The 12,003-nt window shown below is 34.5% G+C and overlaps 1 protein-coding gene across 1 annotated transcript in view; it reads right to left on the reverse strand.

The window, feature by feature from the left end:
- The window catches only part of LOC118745946 (protein still life, isoforms C/SIF type 2-like), a gene marked incomplete in the record, with an annotated part of 407,983 nt that overhangs the window by 256,113 nt on the left and 139,867 nt on the right, over window positions 1-12,003 (reverse strand).

Genomic DNA, 12,003 nt, shown 5'->3' on the forward strand with positions numbered 1-12,003 from the left:
AACGGTCTCCAATCGGGACAACAATTTATATGTGATATCTGTGATCCCGGTATTACTGATTGATTGGGTGAGACTGAAAAAAATCGTTCATTTGATTTTTAAGGACCACCCTAATACACCTACAAACATTCATATAAACACAGTTATGTGGCAGAATTTGTGATGATAAATGTTTGTAAATGTCACGTTGGTTGACAGGTGCATAATTTTGGGTTCATATCCATATATAAGTAGTATGTGTATAAGAATAAAGTGAATGTCCGTGGGTAGATGCCAATGTCCTTTACAGGCTTCACAACTAGATAATAAACAGATTAAGCTTGGATTCATAGCACAGGTTTACGTTACTGTTCTTATCGTGAACAAACCAGTAGGAGGAGCAGAAATGGACAATGTTTTACAAAAATTGTAGTTGTTGGCTGATTTGATTCTAATTCAAATTTTACATTGGCAACGTGAAAGTATGTCGATACCAAAATATTTATTCAAAACCCAAGATTAGCTTCGCATTCAGAACAAACTCTCCACCGGTCACTGCAAAGAATTCTAGCTAAATAAACAGCCGCTACCTTTCGCGTGCAATACCTGCCGATGACCTAAATATATTTCCTAAGATTTGATGGAAAGTTAACGCAATGAACTTAACAAGAATATACTGGCTTAAACAAAGTGTCCTAATGACAATAACATTTTGTTACAACAGTTTCTATGCTCTCCTGCTAAGTACCGATTTTCACATTTTATAGTTTGACTTGGTAGCGAATTGGTACAGCTAAACCAAAAATTTCACAAATGAGTTAAAATAGTCCAAAATATAAAAATTTGTGATCAGAAACAAATAGCAAAGTTTGATATTTGTTTCTAATCAAAATGATCTGCCTTTCACGGTCTGTAAAATGGTTACAGCCCACGAATTTAGATACACACAACTGGAGGCAGAACCAAGGCCTCAAACTCTTTAGACTACAAGCGAAGAAATTGTTTTTGTTATAGATACAAGTGTAACACGCATACAGTGAAGTAAGTATGAATGTATAAAAACACCCACACATTGCGAAATGTAATCATACACTTACGGTACGTATGTACATATGTTCAAGTATGTACAGACATTGTAATTACATATGTATGTAAAAGTAAGTTTGTGCATTAATAGTCGTCGGGTATTGTTAACAATGAAATATGGGTCGAGTGTCATATTAAAACGCAACTGTGGCAAGTGAGCCAACAGGGATTGAGGAATCTCAGCAAATGTACTTGTATGACAACAACTGAAATGGGATGGCGTTGCTTCATGTGGAGTAAAAAGCGGGATTACTTACATATGTATGTGCGTGTGCGCAATAGATGAATGCGTTGAAATCGGCGGTTGTCAGTTAAAGAAAAAAAAACTAGTAAAAAATGCTTCATTTTCTTTAGTGACAATTTTTAAAAGAGTTGTGAATTCATACATACCCAGCCAGCAAAGAACCGTAAATATTGCCGACAGTGCAGTTTAGTTCAATTTTCCATATTCGAAAATGAATAGAAAGACTCGTACAGTTATCATTAATTTTCTTATCCAGAAAACGTTCGAAAAAGATGATGTCCTTTAAAAGCAATAATTGTATTTTATTTGCTCAAGCTAAACATTTGAAAGCATGCACGCTAGGCATGAGTAACTCTGCGCTGCGCGGCGCAATTGCATTAACACCGTAACCGGAGTTGCCGCGCCAATACCAATATATGAAAAGCGCTAGCGCCATTAATACCAAAAATACATGAGACACAATTCCCCTTCATTCTTTGAAAAATTACACGCACTTTTGCTTTTGAGGGTGAGAACGCCAGAAACTTGTGTATCTTGGCAAATTTAAAGCTTTTAATCAAGAATGGTGAAAATATCGTGGCATTTACTACATTCCTAGCAGGTAAATTCGATTGGAAGTGAAGCGTTGCTAAGCGCAGTAACTTAAAGAAATAATAGACATGACACCACTGTATTGCGTATGACACTGTATGACGCTAAGATGGCGCCATGTTAAAATCAGTACATTGCGCCATTGTGCTGAGCTAGTGCGCTGATACCACAGATGGCGCCGGAGTTACTGAACTAGCGCTATAAAAGTTGCGCTATTACCCACGACTAATGCATGCGCAGTCGGCAGTGGCCGAGCGTGCAGAGGAGTGTGCCGCTATTTGTTAGCTTCCAGAAGGTGCCGGGTTCGCATTCCGTCAGGCGCTTCATAATTTTCGTTTTTTCTTTTGAACCATGAAAAAGTATCTGTGAAGTGCAAAAGGAAGGCGTATTGAACGAAAAATTCAATCAGGAAAATTTCAGAAAAAACAGCCGAAAACGTATCCGTTTCATATACTGTTGTCTGTACATATGTTTCTGCCGCACACTTTAGTGGGAAAACGGATCGTCAAAGTATCCGGAAATGGAATCAGTAAACGGACAAAAATACGCACCTCATTCACTTTTTTGTCCTTTTCCGCATCGGTTTTCGCATTTTTTGCTGGCTGGGTATAAACATATGTACATACATATATGCACATGTGTGCGTTTAAAGTTGTATGCATTTAAGTTTAAATCTTATTTGCGAACATATTTAAAAAAACCAATTCGATTTTGCTGCCGCCAAGCATACATATTTGTAAGCATACTTTTCGAATGGAATGCACGCAGATGAAATTATGAATAATATTAAAATAAAATTAAAATAATATGAAAGCTCTCAGTACATTAACTTTCAGAACCCCAATAACAAATATCAAATTTAGAAATGTTAACATCAAAAACATTGACTTTTCCTCTTGATAATCCAAAATTTCTTGGAAGCATTTAAATTGCGGCTTATTTTCGGACGATTAAATTATTGTTAAATCTTCAGATAAACAATGCGTTTCCGCTTCATTTCTACATGCATACATACGTACATCAATTGTATTTATCTATAATTCTGAATCTTTAGTACGTGTATTTATTCATATGAGCATACAATGTTTATAAGTTTACACAAATTTATAAATTCCAAGAACACTCTCTTTGATTAAAATATGCAGTTGAATATGACTTAATATTTAAAGCCTATGATTTAATTAAGGCTGGCATTCTTCTGTCTATTCTATTGTCGGGTGCATTTCCATTTTCTTTTCATAAGTATTTTTAATCAAATGAAACGGATATTTTTAAAGGAGCTGATACCACAAATGTTTAAACTTTGTTCTGATTGCTTTGAATTTGTATCATGTGATACACATATTTCTGCACAATGAATTACAGGATTAAATTTTGATATTATCACAAATAATTTCAAAAGTCGTAAATTGAATTAATTAATGTGTTTAACGTTTAATAATAACACGGACATTCTTAGGAAAAATAAAATTTTTTGAAACCGAATATCTAAAATATTTACAAAAAATAATCTTTTAAATTGTAGGTCGCTGAAACTGAATTCAGAGTTGCTCTACCACATTAAGTGCAGCACAGTGTTTTATTGTTTGAAAAAAAGGAGAACGAATGCAATATCTCAATCTTTAAAATTACCTACAAATATAGAAGACTGTAAATTGTTATTTTTTTTTTGTCTAAAACCAGTCTGTAATGTGCTTTTTAAAAAGTTTTAAATACATACTTTTGTTGTTTTTGTGTCAAGAAATTTATTACTATGGTTACAAAAACCAAAAAAACGCAATTTTTTTTCAAAGTTCTTCGCAGGCTGTTTCTGCCATTCTTTGATGCAGTTACAGGAAATATATGTGTTTAAAACTTTTTAAAATATCATTGCATACTGGTGCCATGTCCAAAAATTTCCTAAATTAAATGAAGGCAAAAATTCCCTAAATTAAATGAAGGACATTTTTGCACATGCAGCAGTACATAGCGGCCCTTTAGGCGCCTGGTGTTGGCAATCGCGCCTAAACGCAAGGAGACTTTTTTTCTTGACTTCTCCACCTAAAAAGATTTAGAGTACCGATACATTTATTTCGTTATCTCTTCTCGTTCTCGAGACATTCGTCTAGCATGTAGTATTCTGAGTTGAAGTGGCTTTCAACCAGAAAATTATGATTTTTCATAGCTCGCTCAGGGATTGATTTCAATGTCAACCTTGCGCGCTGTCGAATTTAAAGCAACTAGAAAACGATGAATAAAAACTTTTGGTGCGCGCGTTATTCCTGGAAATAGGGTCAGTCGATAGGCCGGCGAGATTGTGCGGTTTAATGCCTCCGGATTAAGCACTTTCCCTGGGCCTACGTTGGACGCCATGAAGGACAACATATGGGCCCCATTTCTTGAAAAACCAAAGCAAAGGCTTATAATAACCTCTATCTGTTAAAATTTAAAATTGTATTCTTTTGAAACAATCTTTTAAAATGAAACTCATTTTCCTTGCATTTTTGTTATTTTCTTGCTGTTTTTTTTTAATACATTGAATGCCAAGCCATTTTTGGTAATGTTTCAAAACGTGCAGAAAAAAACTCTTAGATATATACTATTTGAATTTTTGACAATCAAAAGCATGTAAACACGTTTCGGCTAACGTCATTCAAATATAAATGACACTTGCCTTTTTCGAGTAGGCCACGTACTTCATATGTGCATAACAGATATATTCAACTACAAGCCTATGTAATTCAAAAATGTATGACACTAGAAATAAACTTACATAGAAGTTTTAGAGTCCAGGAGCTGTTGATTTTAGAATGATACCTGGTTTTCGGAATTCTGAAATATTATTACTGCTATCGCGGAATAAAAGTTATGACAACACTTTTAAAGTTTTCTAATGAGTTTTATTTCTGTAAAAAGAACATAAAGGTGAAAGCTCAATTCAAATAATTATGATAAAAAAACTTTACAGTTCGATCCTAAAAACCTTTAATTTATTAAAAAAAACTCAGTTTAGGCATCATGCATATTTGAATGACGTAACATAAAAATTGATGGAAGTTTCCATGCCTGACCACGTCCTACAAATATGAATGATGACCGTTCGAACGTCTTACCGCTTCAATTTCTGCTGAAAAATTATCGAAATGCATTTCATATGTCCTTGTTTTTATAAATTAGTTATAAAATCACAAGAAAGATTTGCCTGGCCTACAGATACTATTTGAGGGTCATTCACTGTTAGCATGTAACTGCCGTTCAAATTTGAATGACGCGGCACGTAATGTGTTAACAAATAAAAACATATCGAATTAGTAGAAGACATAGAACCAAAGAATCGCTTCGTCGCTTCGACTAATGTTTACTCTCCTAGGGTTCTGGTCGAGAAAGCAGAACCGCGGGGAAGCAAATGGTGAGAGGATTTCATCACGTCATTTTCAATACTGCGACAAGTACCTTTAATGAGAGCTTTGGATTTTTTTTTTTTAGTTTTAGATCTTTAGACAGCCTCTGGCAAACTTGTGAACACAAGAACGTAGATAGAGGCCGTGCACTCCTAATCCCTTACATATCCTCTATAAAGAGTGAGGATTTTTTGTTACAAGTCTGAGTAATTAATTTCCGGCCAGAGCACTTGCCCACATCAATAAATGTGACAAGCAGTAAATCGAAGAGTGAATAAATGATATGGACTGTAAAGAGCAGTAAAAAAATTATCAATTCACACATGCAAGAATTTTAAATTTTTTATTCTTCCTTCAACTATTACACGCGATATTGTCATAAATGAAGAATAGATGTGAGGTCAAGCGGTGAAGTTTGAAGGAAACTCGAAATAAGTAGAAATGCAAATGAAGCTGAATTGCAAAAATTTTCAAGTAAACCAAAACTCGGAGAGTAGGAGCGGGCAAAACATAAAATAGGAAGCAAAGTGAACACATGCAGGCATGGTTTGTTTAAGGGAGAATGAATTTACGCACGCATGTACATATGTGAGCATGTATACATACGTACACATATATTTACATATATATATAACAATATTGTTTCCAATGCGAATGAATTTCGTATAGGAAATATTCATGTGAACAACAGAGTGATGTGAGAATCTCAACTGATTGGGTCACTGGAGAACCGATTGCAATACTTATAAATTATACATAGAGAGATTTGTTTGTTGGCCGGAAGGACAATACGATTATATATATGTACATATGTATGTTTGTATGCATCCCGTGACCACATGCCTGCATATGAAACTGAAGCAAGTAAGCGCAACTCAAGTGGAATGGCACAGAGTTCGAGTGCAAGCAATATTCTAAATCCAGTTCTACAATGCGAAAAGGCACTAATATACTTATACATATGTATGTATGTATGTATGCTTGTATGGCCTTTTGTTTTGTACCCAATTGTGTGTAGGTTAGTAATTGCGATTTGTGATTTGTTTCCTTGGTAGAAAATTGACGTATCCAATGGGTCTTTCTTTAGGAGAAAACGCACACACACACACACCTAAAAACACCAGCAAACGCGTTTACAAATACAATTCCCTGTTGTACATACAAATATGTATAACTTTAAAACACATTCGGCGCATAACCCTGAAAGGAGAATAATTTGTAGCATACACCAACCAATGTTATTTGAAAGTTTAAAATAATAAACTTATTTAATCTAGATACTTTAAAGTATGCAAAAGCAAAATATTATGACATTTTAAACACTTTTATGTGTTCATAACAAATTAAGAATGCATAAAATCTGAAAAAGCGTTTGTAAGCCTTAATTATAAATTTTGTGTATCAATTTATTAATAAATTCTAGAACTACAGATCTATCTCTTGAATTTGTTTAGATTATGAATAAGTTTAAGAAAAAGTACTGTAACAAAAACGGTTGACAATTATTTTTTGTTGTAAAACACATTTGATTTGATAAAAATAACATATTTAAGTTAGGTACACTGTTCCGATTATCGCCACTGCTAGCCACAGCTGTTAAAAAACAAATATAATGCACTCTTGTATAAATAAAGATATCTACATACATTAATAAAAATCGGCGGATATTTTCCGCTTTTTGTACTTAATTGTTAAATTTCGAAAAAAACGCGTGTGCGGCTATGAATATGTACGATACACGGCGTATGAGCAACCTTCCTCTCTGGTTATATTTTATGTACATAAATAAAACTAGGAGTCTCATATAAATTGTGAGATTTCCTTTAAAATGCCATTTAAACGTAAGTGCATATTTTTCTAAACTTTTTTGTTTTTACTTAATTATTGCGGCCGCTGTGGTGTAGTGGTAAGCAGTGCGCGCTCCCACTCCGCAGCACCTGGGTTCAAACCCTGGTCAAAGCAACATCGCAAAAAATATAGAAAAAAGGTTTTTCTTAACAGCGGTCGTCCATCGGCAGGCAATGGCAAACCTCCGAGTGCATTTCTGCCATGAAGAACAGCTTCTCACAAAAATACAATCGCCGTTCGGAGTCGGCGTAAAACTGTAGGTCCCTCCGCTTTGTGTGATAACATCAAGGCGCACGCCACAAGTCGGAGGAGAAGCTCAGCTAAACACATATACATATGTATGTATATGTAAGCGTCAATCTATTATTATTATTTTTGCAAATATTTTTGTATATTTTACAATACATAAATGCATGTTGTTTTTGCACTGTTTTGCTTTGTTTGATTTACAACTATTTATATTTTCATTTTTGACAAAAAAAATTATCTATAAATTTTTCCAAAAATTTCATCGAACCACTCTATTTAAACCGTTAATATTTCTATTTAAACAAGATGGTAGCCATGATGAAGAATACACAGGAATTAATAAAGCATGGAAATTAAGAAATTAGTTTTGTCCCTTTTGACAAAAATAATCTTATTGCATACTGTATGTGTGGCAGGCAAATAACAGGTTAAATTTTAAAAGGATTCTTAAAATCCATGTATCAATTTTTGGGCAAAATAAATTAATTTTTAAACATTACTTTTTGACATAAAAGCCCCCACTTAAAACTCTTCAATCAAATACGTATTTTTATTTCTTTAAATAACATAAATTTAATAATAAAAAATGTAGCCTTAGGTGATAGATAGGCAAGACTAGTCTAAGACATGTTAGTGTTGAAGCTTGTTCAAACACCTTCCATTTGAAACCCTTATTGTGTTATTGTTATATTCAATAAGCATAAACTTTTTTAATAAACGTAATTGTAACTTTTTAGAAAGGTGGCAACTTAACTCCAAAATATTATTTTTAATCTCTTCGAACGGGTTTTTTTTATTATAGAAATTGAAGTATGCTGTGGAGCCTTTGAAGCAACCCTATTTTTGTAATTTTTTTTTAGAAAATTTGTACAGAAAATATCAAGTAGAATGGGGAAAAATAGAACAAATCTCTTGAATTGTTAATACGTTTAAAGCAGTAAAAACATCAAAAAATCCAAAATACGCGCCTTGTCGGATTTTTTATAATTTTTGGACAACTGGTACTTTTCGATATGCCAGATTTTGTTATCTTGGATAATAAGTTATACCATAAAAATATTTTTTTTCAGATTGTTTTTGCGTTTAAATAGTCAAGCAACAATTTTTGCCACTTTTTCAGTCTGCTGGCCCACCGTGCAGCAGCACAAATCACATCGGGTCGGATAATGAAATAAATATGTAAATGATGAGAAGTAACAATTTTGCGGGCAGTAAAACACACACACATGCATGTATATAAATATGTAAACATGTACACATGACCATATGAAAGTACTACACTTGTGAGTTGACATTTGTTGGCCAATTGGATTGTGCAGATGTGCAAAAGACCCATAAAACCAGGAACATGTTTAGCTTTCATTTGACCGCATGTTGAAAAAGTCAGCTCTGTAAGAATTGACTCGGCAGTGATTTAAAACAGAAGCGCCAAAGACAGTTTTTACTGTCGAAACTGCTGGTTAAAACAAGTTCATGAACGACGCGTCCAAAGCAGATGGCGGCCATAAACTTTAGCACAATTGCGTGTGCTATTACTTATGTTAAGAAAACATGCTGAGGGATATTTGATGCAGTAGCTTGCGCTAGGATTTTCAACACTTATAAGCATTTTTTCCCCTAACTCAGAAGCATTTTTTTGATTAGTTAAGACATATAATGCAACTTAATTTTTTCATCTAATCACTTCGTACTCTGACTCATGATGGTGTGCTACTTTTAGCTCCGACAACGCTTCAGTTCACAATGCGCTTAAATGTTAAATGATAATGACAGCTCGGCGCAGTGTAGTGAATTGCGAACGTAAATCCATATATACATACAACCACTCATACAGACTGGGTTATATGCAACCATTCTCAACGACTCGAACAAAGCTGCGAAAAGTACAATGACTTATGTCTTAAGTAGCGGAGTAAGTATTAATGGCATATAAAGTAATAATGAAAAGAAGTACTAGCACCGTTGTCACGTGCTTTTTCGACGATTAAATGCATTTCATTGCAATGCCTTAGTATGTATTTTTTGTTGGATAGCAGTAAAATTTTAGTTTAAAATCTTATTGGCACAAAAATATTTAGTCCACTGGTTGGAAGGAAAGCGATGTGGCACTTCATCATGTACACATAATGAGTCAATGGCACAAAGAAGTTAGACGCTTGGTTTTAGTGTACTCTGACATTGCCAAATTAAAGTACGTTTTATATGTACTAGTTAAAACGGTGTTCGAAATTTAAAATTAAGTGAATTTGATTTTAAATTTAAACACCTTGCTGTCAATAATTACGGATATTTGAAAGAAGTGAAGCCTTAAACTATACTATGGATTTATTTAATGTATGGCATTAACAATAACAACCACGCTGTCAAGTTTAAATAGCGACGAATCAGTTGCACTTGATGGCTATAGGTTGAATGATAAAATTGATTAGCAACAAGAGTTTACCTGGTGTGCACAGGTCAGTGGTATGCGCTTCCGTGGTGTGTTGATCTCCGAAATAGCGGCTATAACTTCTACCGCTTAAACTTTATTGTTTGTCCATTTTTCCTAATAAACAAATCGTGGTACAAAGCTCTACAATACTAATGAAAAAAAATAAATATAATTTAAATACAGTTCGGTGACATTTTTTCCCCGGGGCTTACTCACTGACGTGCGACCAGCTGAAGATAGTAAATATATTGAAAAATAGTTTCTTGGCTCATTTTGAGTTAATCAGACCGATTCTGAACAGAAACTCCTTTGGAGTTTTCTATTTTTCCACTTTCCTCCTATCATGAATAAATGGCGCAGTTGAGCTGTCAAAAAATTGTCTAGCAGCTTTTTCGAAGTTCGAATTTCCTCCTCGCGAGTTTTTGGGAAAATGATACTCCCTGGGAGTTAATTATTGGAGGATTTCTTTCTCGGGAGAAACAAATTCTCGGGGAAAAAACTCCCCGGGAATATTAAGAATTGGGCTGAATATCTTTAGGCACAAACCTAGGAGATGATGAGCTTTAGAGGTTTTGAATTCCCCATAAATTTATATTTAATCTTGAAACACCCATCACGATTTTAGTGCGGTACACAGTCTATTTTTGTATTAGGTAACTAGCAGACTCGGCGAACTTCGTCCCGCCCAAAATAAACTCTTTTTTATTGAAACTTTTTGGTCCATCATTTTCACTAACAATTCACGTTTACGATTTTCATTGGCACATTCATCTGCTAAGAATATTGTTTTGGTTGTCATATGCCGTTTTAAAAAACCTAACAGAAGTGTTATGTCCACGAAGAAGTTCTTGAAATTCTCCATTTGTGCAGCATCTCATAGCACGGTTAATTGCAAAACGAAATAAATTTTAAGACCCTTTCCTCTTCACTCCCTAGCGGCAAAAATGATCTGATTCTATAGTGAATCTATGCTAGAAGCTTTATAGAATAGTTGGTAGCAATTTCAAAATGGGTGCGTATCATTGTTCTACAGAAATGCGATATACATATACTCATTTCAAACGAAATACCTTAAACGCTTATACGCATAATAATATTGGCAAATCACATCCATTGGGCCAATCGTAACACAATGGTGCTAAAGGTCGATTTAATCTGACATTCATGGCACCTTGGCGAAATTTAGTAATATCTCAACCAAAGCACCAACTGGCGGGTTAATTTGTCAAACACAAAAAATTTGATTAAAATTCGGACACCCACTTAGAGGAGGATTTCACTCACAAACACACCTACAGAAGAATTATAAATACATATGAGATAGCTAAAAGTCGATACGTTTGTAGGCCCCACGACCCTTTTCAAATAGCCCCATTTTTTCCAGGAGTATGGGCTTGATTCCATATAACCCTTCCAGAGATATGCAGAATGAAAAATTCGCCCTTATATAACGAAATTTTTTTTAGCCTGTAACCATCCTTGGGACGTGTGTGGCAGGTGTGCCAAATTAAAAAAAAAATCGGCTCAGCATTTCTCGAGCTTTGCGAACACAAAAAATGGCTTTAAAATATTTATTAGTATGGCTAAATTAAAAAACTATTTTTTTTCACAGCTACAAATTTCTATTATTCAAATTATCTGCTCAAAATGGTCTCGATTTGCAATAATACAAGCGAGGACAAGCTCGGCGAAACATTAACATTCATTTTATGTAAGCGCCAAATTATTATTATTATTCATAGTCTACTTTTAGACTTGTATGACGCATTTACAAACATTCCTCCCAAATGCACTAAAAAAATGCAAACATTTCTGCCTTGATCATTTCAGAGGCGGCTGTCTGTGACCTGCCTGCAGCAGAACCGCCTACGGGCCAATAATTGGACCAAATTTGCTCAGTTTCACTCATTTCCCTCCTCTACGAATGAATTATAGAAGTTTAGATTTGCTCAGTGCTACCGTTAGTTTAGCTAGACGATAACATTGTAATGCAAAATTATAGCCTTGCAACGATTTGTAGCTATTTTTTCTTTTAAGGCGTATCACATAATTGAGATACCATTGATCACGGATCTGAATAGGTTCGTCTGTTAGTGTGATGGCCAAATATATTTAGGCTTACGATCAAATACAAGCTCTGGCTAACTCTAACTCATCTTTGAATACTCCATCTGTTTGGCGGCCAAATTCAACAA

Source organism: Rhagoletis pomonella, unplaced genomic scaffold (genome assembly GCF_013731165.1).
Source record: "Rhagoletis pomonella isolate Grant_MI unplaced genomic scaffold, Rhpom_1.0 Rhpom_scaffold_00010, whole genome shotgun sequence".
NCBI classification, from domain to species: Eukaryota; Metazoa; Arthropoda; class Insecta; order Diptera; family Tephritidae; genus Rhagoletis; species Rhagoletis pomonella.